The sequence below is a fragment of the Dendrobates tinctorius genome, unplaced genomic scaffold, assembly GCF_039654945.1.
Source record: "Dendrobates tinctorius isolate UK_male_01 unplaced genomic scaffold, ASM3965494v1 ptg000297l, whole genome shotgun sequence".
In the NCBI taxonomy this organism is placed as follows: Eukaryota; Metazoa; Chordata; class Amphibia; order Anura; family Dendrobatidae; genus Dendrobates; species Dendrobates tinctorius.
This window is the reverse complement of record NW_027361964.1, coordinates 2,914,021-2,923,383: the sequence shown is the minus strand read 5'-3', so window position 1 is coordinate 2,923,383 and position 9,363 is coordinate 2,914,021. Positions and strand designations below refer to the sequence as shown.

General features: G+C 43.9%; 1 protein-coding gene across 3 annotated transcripts in view; it reads left to right on the top strand.

The window, feature by feature from the left end:
• The first annotated feature begins 5,768 nt into the window (after nucleotides 1-5,768).
• BICDL2 (BICD family like cargo adaptor 2) overlaps nucleotides 5,769-9,363 on the top strand; it is a 40,783-nt gene continuing 37,188 nt past the window's right edge. Inside the window, exon 1 of one of the 3 annotated variants that reach the window (XM_073560517.1) lies at nucleotides 5,769-5,915. The gene's annotated coding sequence lies outside the window, so the exon portion shown is untranslated. Of the gene's footprint in view, nucleotides 5,916-5,966; nucleotides 6,160-9,363 lie in introns of those variants that run through there. The other 2 variants (XM_073560522.1, XM_073560519.1) reach the window with 2 other exon arrangements.

Genomic DNA, 9,363 nt, shown 5'->3' with positions numbered 1-9,363 from the left:
TGGTGCGGTGCTTGTTCCTGTAGGTGTCATCTAACAGTTCTAGTGGTGCGGTGCCTGGTGCTGTTCCTGTAGGTGGCATCTTCCAGTTCTGGTGGTGCGGTGCTTGGTGCTGGTTCCTGTAGGTGTCATCTTACAGTTCTAGTGGTGCGGTGCCTTGTGCTGGTTTCTGTAGGTGGCATCGTACAGTTCTGGTGGTGCGGTGCTTGTTCCTGTAGGTGTCATCTAACAGTTCTAGTGGTGCGGTGCTTGGTGCTGGTTCCTGTAGGTGTCATCTTACAGTCCTGGTGGTGTGGTGCCTTGTGCTGGTTTCTGTAGGTGGCATCTTACAGTTCTGGTGGTGCGGTGCGGTGCTGGTTCTGTTCCTGTAGGTGGCATCTTACAGTTCTGGTGGTGCGGTGCCTGGTGCTGGTTCCTGTAGGTGGCATCTTACAGTTCTAGTGGTGCGGTGCTTGGTGCTGGTTCCTGTAGGTGGCATCTTACAGTCCTGGTGGTGTGGTGCTGGTTCCTGTAGGTGGCATCTTACAGTCCTGGTGGTGCGGTGCCTGGTGCTGGTTCCTGTAGGTGGCATCTTACAGTTCTAGTGGTGCGGTGCTGGTTCCTGTAGGTGTCATCTTACGGTTCTAGTGGTGCGGTGCTTGGTGCTGGTTCCTGTAGGTGTCATCTTACAGTCCTGGTGGTGTGGTGCCTTGTGCTGGTTTCTGTAGGTGGCATCTTACAGTTCTGGTGGTGCGGTGCTTGGTGCTGGTTCTGTTCCTGTAGGTGGCATCTTACAGTTCTGGTGGTGCGGTGCCTGGTGCTGGTTCCTGTAGGTGGCATCTTAAAGTTCTGGTGGTGCGGTGCCTGTAGGTGTCATCTTACAGTTGTGGTGCACTGGTCACTGGCAATGAGACATCACCCAAGTTCTGACCACTCTGTTGGACCCCTATAGCAGTGGTAAACAAGTCATCCATGTGTCACAGCTGAGATGACATGAGGGGTGTACAGAATATTCAGTGTGGTTTTAATAGCATTGTTGTAGGGTGGTTGTTTCTATGCACAGTTTTTATTTATTCATTCATTTAATTAACTCATTCTTCTCTTCTTTTGAGGTCTGGTCTCCCAAGGATTCAAACTCCTATCCTGTGTCAGACAAGTATGTACATGTGTATTTGAGTTTTCTTCTTTACAGGCACTTTGTCCTGGTACATGGAGCTTCTTCTCTATACACCAGTGCATTTCTATCTACCTGCTTTCTAGGGGTAAAATAAAAGTCTGACATTTTTTCTTCCTGTAAAATTGCAAAAAAAAAGTCATTTTGAATCCACCTATTTAACAAAATAAACTTCACAAATCAACAGGCGTATCTGTGTGCCTGTAATGGTAGCGAAATAACAGTACGGTGATCAGATTATTTTTGTGGATTGGTAAAAGGCGTAGAAAGAAATGGCGTGAATGTAAAATGTAACACTGAGGCCGTGTTCACACATAGCGTAAATGCTGCACCACACCACGCAGTAACAGCCTTCTCTGGTTATTACGTGTTTGCTGCATTTTCTGGTGCAGATGTGAAGCCGCGTTTCTCACGTGTATTTTATATACAGAGAAGCTTTGTCGCTGCAGTTTTTTTTTCATGCATTTTTCAGACTTCACTTAAAAGACACTAGAAAAAAAATCACCAAAACCGCAGAGTTCAGCGGCACCTTAAGACCACAGGGGGCGCAGTTCTCGTGAAATCACATCCACTTTGCTTGGACAGTTAAAAGCAGCAGAATTTCTGGGAAAAAAATGTAGCATATTTTCTACATGTGAACATGACCTTACTGACGTATTTGGCAAAATGGCGCTTCAAAAACTGCAGCTCATCTCACATATAAAGGAGCCAGAGCTGAAATGGCAACTCTGACAAGCGTGTGAAAAGGTAAGAAGGTTCTCGTGACTACATCTGTGAATTAAATAAGTCCCCAGGTCCAACCATCCCAGATCTGGGTCTCTGCAGTCACTGCCACCGCCCCTCTGACAATTCCTCCTGTCAGATGTCACAACACAGCTGTTGGGTGATCCAGAACCAGGGGCTCCTTCCCCTGTCGCTAACACTAGGGGGCATCCTAACAAGCCCTATTCCACGGTATACTTCTGAAGGTGAGGATGCCGGGGCCACCACCCTTCCCTTATCTCCTGAATCAGCCCTCCGTCTGTTCTCTTCCCACACCCAGGGAAGAGGGGCGCTGCCGTGCACCACAGTACACCAACCTGACAAACAAGGCAACACGTGCAATGGTAAACTGAAAACACCAGGCTTACAAAATATTCACTCACATATAACAGAGGAATGCAGCGAGGAGTGGAGAATGGGGAAAACCAACATAGAGAAGGGTAGAAACCCACGCAACAGTCACAGATAACTTCTATAAAACACCTCTCCTCCAAGCCATGCAGCATAAGCTACCTCTGACAATGTGTTAAGAACGAAAGTCACAATCAGCACAAAATGTCTGGGGTAAATAACGAAGCAATTGCTTTGGTCCAAAGACAAAGGCACAAATGCCAGTCAAGATAGAGTACAAGGTGGAAAAGCACCCATAACGACAATGGGCAAAACAAGAGAACACATATGGAGCCAAAAATGCCACCAATAATAAAAGACAAATATATTCTTTATTGATCCATACAAATATTAATGCCAACAATATAGGCCACTGGAGGGAAAAAGGGACAAAAAAAAGTACTGCAGGTACATACGAGAGTGCACAGAGAACAGCAGAGACCAAAAAATATTGAGTATATTAATCTCCCCAATATAGAGAGTAACGGGTAAGTATATAGCAATACATATATATACCAAGATAGGGCAAGTATAGGTGAGAAAGCACGTAACGCGAAACGTGCGTCAGGGGGTCTGCAGGGAGGCGCACAGACAGACCGGTGACCATGGGTAAGCGGCACTTTCACTTTTATTACCACATTTGGGCATATTAATTTGCATATCCTCTGTATGTGCACCCTATTTACTTGCCCTATCTTGGTATACATATGTATTGCTATATACTTACCCGTTACTCTATATATGAGAGATTAATATACTCAATATTTTTTGGTCTCTGCTGTTCTCTGTGCACTCTCGTATGTACCTGCAGTACTTTTTTTGTCCCTTTTTCCCTCCAGTGCCCTATATTGTTGGCATTAATATTTGTATGGATCAATAAAGAATATATTTGTCTTTTATTATTGGTGGTATTTTTTGCTCCATATGTGTTCTCTTGTTTTGCCCTCTGTGTGTCAGTCAGGACCCAGATTATATAGGGAAAATGGCTATCCGAGCTCAGCTGACATCTCAGACTCCCAGAGCTCCCAACATGGCCGATTAACCCCTGTACAGCCAAAAGAAATAAACACCATTTAAAAAGAAGGTGAAGTGCTTCTCTTCAGCGCAGGAGTAGGAGCAATCAGACGCTGCGGTCTCCTGCCTCCTCTCTGTTGCGGTAACCCAGTGACATCAGGGTAGAGAGCATGAGCGTATCCACCGTGGGGCAGGGGGGCAGCTGCCCCCCCCAGAAACAGGGGCGCACAATTAAAGAACACCTGGCCATGGTAGTGGAGAGCAAGTTTAATTTTTTTTTCTCTCTCTGTTCTTTCTTTCTCTCTCTGTTCCTTCTTTCCCCTCTTTCTTTCTTTTTCTTTCTTTCTCTCATTCTTTCCCCTCTTTCTTTCGCTCTCGATCTCTGTTCTTTCTTTTTTCTCCCTCTGTTCTTTCTCTCTCTGCTCTTTCTTTTTCTCTCTCTCCCTTTTCTTTCTTTCCCCTTTTTCTTTCTTTCTCTCTTCTTTTTTCCCTTCCCCTCTTTCTTTCTCTCTCTCTGTTCTTTCTCGCTCTGTTCTTTCTCTCTGTTCTTTCTTTTTTCTCTCTCCCTGTTCTTTCTTTCTTTCCCCTCTTTCTTTCTCTCTCTCTCTGTTCTTTTTTTCCCTGTTTATTTTTTTCTGTCCTCTCTTATTCTCTCTCTGGTCTTTCTCTGTTCTTTTTTTCTTTCTCTGTTCTTTCTTTCTTCCCCTCTTTCTTTCTTTCTCTCTGTTCTTTATTTATCTCTCTCTGTTATTTCTTTCTCTCTGTTATTTCTTTCCTCTTTCTTTCTTTCTCTCTGTTCTTTCTTTCCTTCTTTTTCTCTCTGTTCTTTCTTTCTTTCCCCTCTTTCTTTCTGTCTGTTCTTTCTTTCGCTCTCTGTTCTTTCTTTCCCCTCTTTCTTTCGCTCTCTGTTCTTTCTTTCCCCTCTTTCTTTTTCTCTCTGTTCTTCCTTTCTTTCTCTATTCGCTCTTTCTATCGCTGTTCTTATTTCTATCTCTCTGTCTCTTCTTTATTTCTCTCTCTCTTTTCTTTCTTTTTCTCTCTCTCCCTTTTCTTAACCCTCTTTCTTTCTCTCTCTGTTCTTTCTTTCTCCTCATTCTTTCTTTCTTTCTTACATTTTTTGCCATTTCTTTCTCTCTCTGTGTTCTTTCTTTTTCTCTCTCTCTGTTCTTTCTTTTTTTTCTCTCTCCCTGTTCTTTCTTTCCATCTGTTCTTTTTTCCCCTCTTTCTTTCTCTCTCTGTTCTTTGTTCTGTCCTCTCTCTCTCTCTCTCTCTCTGTTGTTTTTTTCTTTCTCTGTTCTTTCTTCCCCTCTTTCTTTCTCTCTGTTCTTTCTTTCTCTCGCTCTGTTATTTCTTTCTCTCTCTCTGTTATTTCTTTCCTCTTTCTTTTTCTCTCTGTTCTTTCCTTCCTTCTTTTTTTCTCTCTCTGTTCTTTCTTTCCCCTATTTCTTTCTCTCTGTCTGTTCTTCTTTTCTCTCTCTGTTCTTTCTTTCTCTCTCTGTTCTTCCTTTCTCTCTCTGTTCTTCCTTTCTCTCTCTTTGTTCTTTCTCTCTCTGTTCTTTATTTCTATCTCTGTCTCTCCTTTCTTTCTCTCTCTCTGTTCTTTCTTTCTTTCTTTTCCTCGGTTCCAGCCACTGTGCCTATAATGCCAGCCACTGTGCCTTCAGTACCAGTCAGTGTGATCAGCAGTGCTAAATGGGTGATGTTGGGGCGTAGATATGGGTGTGACTAATTGTGAAATGGGTGTGGTCGGGGACGTGGCCTAAAATTTGCCACGCCCCTGACCATGGCTTGCCCCCCCAGTTCTGATCCTGGGTACGCCCATGGTAGAGAAAAGTGGTAAAGGGCCACATGGTTCTCCCTCTTAGAGAGCAATAGGGTGAAAGCCCCGACATCTGCGCTCCGTGGTCTGTCCTGGAGACCACTGTGAACAATTCTCTGTGAGGATACAAGGGAGTGAATACTTCTGCACTCAGCAGTAATGGCTGGAGATCGCAGCATACAATCTCAAAACTGCAGGTATCAGTTTTTGCTGCGTTTTTGGTGCAGAAGCCTAAGGAGGTAAATCCAGGCTTTTTTGGGCACTAAACCTTATCTCATGCACAAGAGACAACAGAAACGCAGCAAATCCGGCTGTGAGCAGCTTCTTTCCTGCCAAGACAGCAGATTGTGCCTATAGAAAAAAACGCATCATGTAAACATAGCCTTATACTGCCGAAGTCTGCTGAGCGGGGACTACAGGGCTCAGCAGCACCCCAGCATTGTGATCTTGTGGATTAGATTGTGAGCTCTTGGGACAGGACAGGCGTTCGGCCTTGTTACCCCCCAGGGCTGAGTATGTGATAATCCTCCGTGGTCAGGGCTCAGAGCAGATCCTCTAATCCTCAGCCCGTGGTAATTCCCAGGTCACAGCTGACGCTGAGCTGACATCTCCGTTCTGTCTGCAGGTGGCGCAGACCTGTGTGCGGTATGAGGGAGGCTCTCGGCTGTCGTCTCCGGTCTCCTCCCTGTGGAGCCACACCTGACACCTGAGGAGAGTCAGGAAGAGTGCAAGAGACAGCTGCTCTCACGGAGATGGTCCCGGGACCCCCTGACTGCACAGGTGAGAGGCCTCGCTGCCCTGCATGTGCTGGCGACATAGGGAATGGGACTTATCGCTATCAGGTGTGTGCGCGTCCTGCCCGACTCCTCCAGGAATACGCCACAGCCTATGTCAGCGCTCCCGTGCAATCCTCTCCTCCCCGCACATATTTCTTGTACATGGCAGGAGGATCAATCCTCGTACTGCACAGGCCGGAAACTTCAGTGTGACACCTGGAAAATGGCGGCGGTACGTGTGATACCGGGTATGTGATATGTAACACCGTGATATTACACTTGTGGGGGGAGTGTTTGTATTACACGTGTGATATTACACGGGAGAGTGTCTGTATTACACGTGTGATATTACACGGGAGAGGGTCTGTATTACACGGGTGTGTGTCTATATTACACATAAGATATTACACAGGAGAGGGTCTGTATTACACATGTGGTATTATGTGTGAGGTCTGTATTACACATGTGATATTACACAGGGGGAGTGTCTGTATTACACGTGTGATATTACATTGGGGAGTGTCTGTAATACAAGGGGGGGTCTATATTACACATAATATTACACGTGTGATATTACACAGGAGAGGGTCTGTATTACACGGGTGTGTGTGTCTATATTACACATAACATATTAGGCAGGGAGGTTGTATTACACATGTGCTATTATGTGTGAGGTCTGTATTACACATGTGATATTACACGGGGGGAGTGTCTGTATTACACGTGTGATATTACATTGGGGAGTGTCTGTAATACACGGGGGGGTCTATATTACACACATAATATTACACGTGTGATATTACACAGGAGAGCTCTGTATTACACGGGTGTGTGTGTCTATATTACACATAAGATATTACGCGGGGGGGTTGTCTGTATTACACATGTGGTATTATGCGTGAGGTCTGTATTACACATGTGATATTACACGGGGGGAGTGTCTGTATTACACGTGTGATATTACATGGGGAAGAGTGTGTGAATTACATGTGTGATATTACAAGGGGGAGTGCTTGTATTACAAATGTGATATTACACAGGAGAGTGTCTGTATTACACGGGTGTGTGTCTATATTACACATAGGATATTACACGTGTGATATTACACGGGAGAGTGTCTGTATTACACGTGTGATATTACATTGGGGAGTGTCTTTATTACACGGGGGGTCTATATTGCACACACGATATTACACATGTGATATTACATGGGGAAGAGTGTGTGAATTACATGTGTGATATTACACAGGGGACTGTGTATATTACATGGGGGGGAAGGTCTGTATTACACATGTGTATATACAGTTCTGCTCAAAAGTTTACACACCCCGGCAGAATTTTTGCTTTCTTGGCCTTTTTTCAGAGAATATGAATGATAGCACCAAAACTTTTTCTCCACTCATGGTTAGTGGTTAGGGTTTTGTACAGTTTAATTACCTTTTCCCGTAGATCCATTGACAATTCTTTTGCTTTCCCCATGACTCACAATCCAGAAATGTCAGTGGCTGGATGAAAGATGCAAGAGTCTGTCTGGATCCCAGAAACTCACTCAGCTTTTATGCACACACACTGATTACAAGCAAACACGTCACAGGTGAGGATGTTACCTTTAGTAGCCATTCACACCCATTTGTGTCAACGTCTGTGCATGTTATCAGGCCACAATCACCAGGGTATGTGAGCTTTTGATCAGGGTCATTTGGATGCTTTGGGTTGTCATTATGATGTAAAAAGAGAAAACACAGTAGTCTGACAATAAATGGCTTCCCCCAACCACTAACCATGAGTGGAGGAAAAGTTTTGGTGTTATCATTCATATTCTCTGAGAAAAGGCCAAGAAAGAAAAAATTCTGCCGGGGTATGTAAACTTTTGAGCACAACTGTACATGGGGGAAGTATTACACGTGTGATGTTACACGGGGGAATGCCTGTATTATTATTATGTGTGAAATTACAAAGAATCATAGAATGGTAGAGTTGGAAGGGACCTCCTGGGCCATCTGGTCCAACCCCCTGCTCAAAGCAGGATTCACTAAATCATCCCAGTCAGATGTCTGTCCAGCCTCTGTGTGAAGACTTCCATTGAAGGAGAACTCACCACTTCTCGTGGCAGCTTGTTCCACTCATTGATCACTCTAACTGTCAAAAAGTTTTTTCTAATATCTAATCTGTGCCCCCTCCCATTCAGTTTCATCCTATTGCTTCTAGTCTTTCCTTGTGAAAATGAGAATAAAGTTGATCCTTCTACAATGTGACAGCCCTTTAGATATTTGTAGACAGCTATTAAGTCTCCTCTCAGTCTTCTCTTTTGCAAACTAAACAATCCCAAATCCTGCAACCTTTCCTCATAAGACAGGGTTTGCAGACCGGTCACCATTCTGGTCGCTCTTTTCTGAACTTGCTCCAGTTTGTTGATGTCTTTTTTAAAATGTGGTGCCCAAAACTGGACACAATATTCCAGATGAGGTCTGACCAAAGAGGAGTAGAGGGCAATAATGACTTCACGTGATCTAGACTGTATGTTTCTGTTAATACATCCTAGAATTGCATTTGCCTTTTTTGCTGCTGCATCACACTGTTGACTCATATTCAGTCTGTGATCTATTAGTATACCCAAGTCTTTTTCACATGTGCTGTTGCTTAGCCCTATTCCTCCCATTCTGTATATGCTTTTTCATTTTTATTGCCCAGATGTAGTACTTTACATTTTTCCCTGTTAAAAACCATTCTGTTAGTTGCTGCCCACTTCTCCAGTTTATTTATATCTTTTTGAATCCTCTCTCTCTTTAGTATTAGCTATCCCTCCTAACTTTGTGTCATCAGCAAATTTAATCAGTTTACCCTCAATTCCTTCATCTAAATCGTTGATAAAGATGTTGAACAATACAGGGCCCAGGACAGAGCCCTGTGGTACCCCACTTGAGACATTCTTCCAACTGGATGTGCAGCCATTTACGACCACTCTTTGGGTCCGATCACTAAGCCAGTTATGAATCCACCTAACAGTTGTCTTGTCCATTCCATACTTAGTCATTTTTTCAATAAGGATTGTGTGAGATACTTTGTCAAATGCTTTGCTGAAGTCAAGATATACTATATCTACAGCATTTCCTTGATCCACCCAGTCAGTGATTCTGTCATAGAAGGAAATTAAGTTAGTCTGACATGACTTATTAGTTACAAACCCATGCTGACTCTGTTTAATCACTTCATTCTTATCCAGGTACTGACATACATGTTGTTTAATAATTTGTTTAAAGATCTTTCCTGGTATTGAAGTCAGACTCACCGGCCTATAGTTGCCTGGGTCCACCTTCTTCCCCTTTTTGAAGATAGGAACAACATTTGCTCTTCTTCAGTCTTTTGGGACTTCTCCTGTTCTACAAGGATTTTCAAAGATTATGGAGAGGGGTTCAAAAATTTCTTCTGCTGTCTCCTTCAGTACTCTGGGG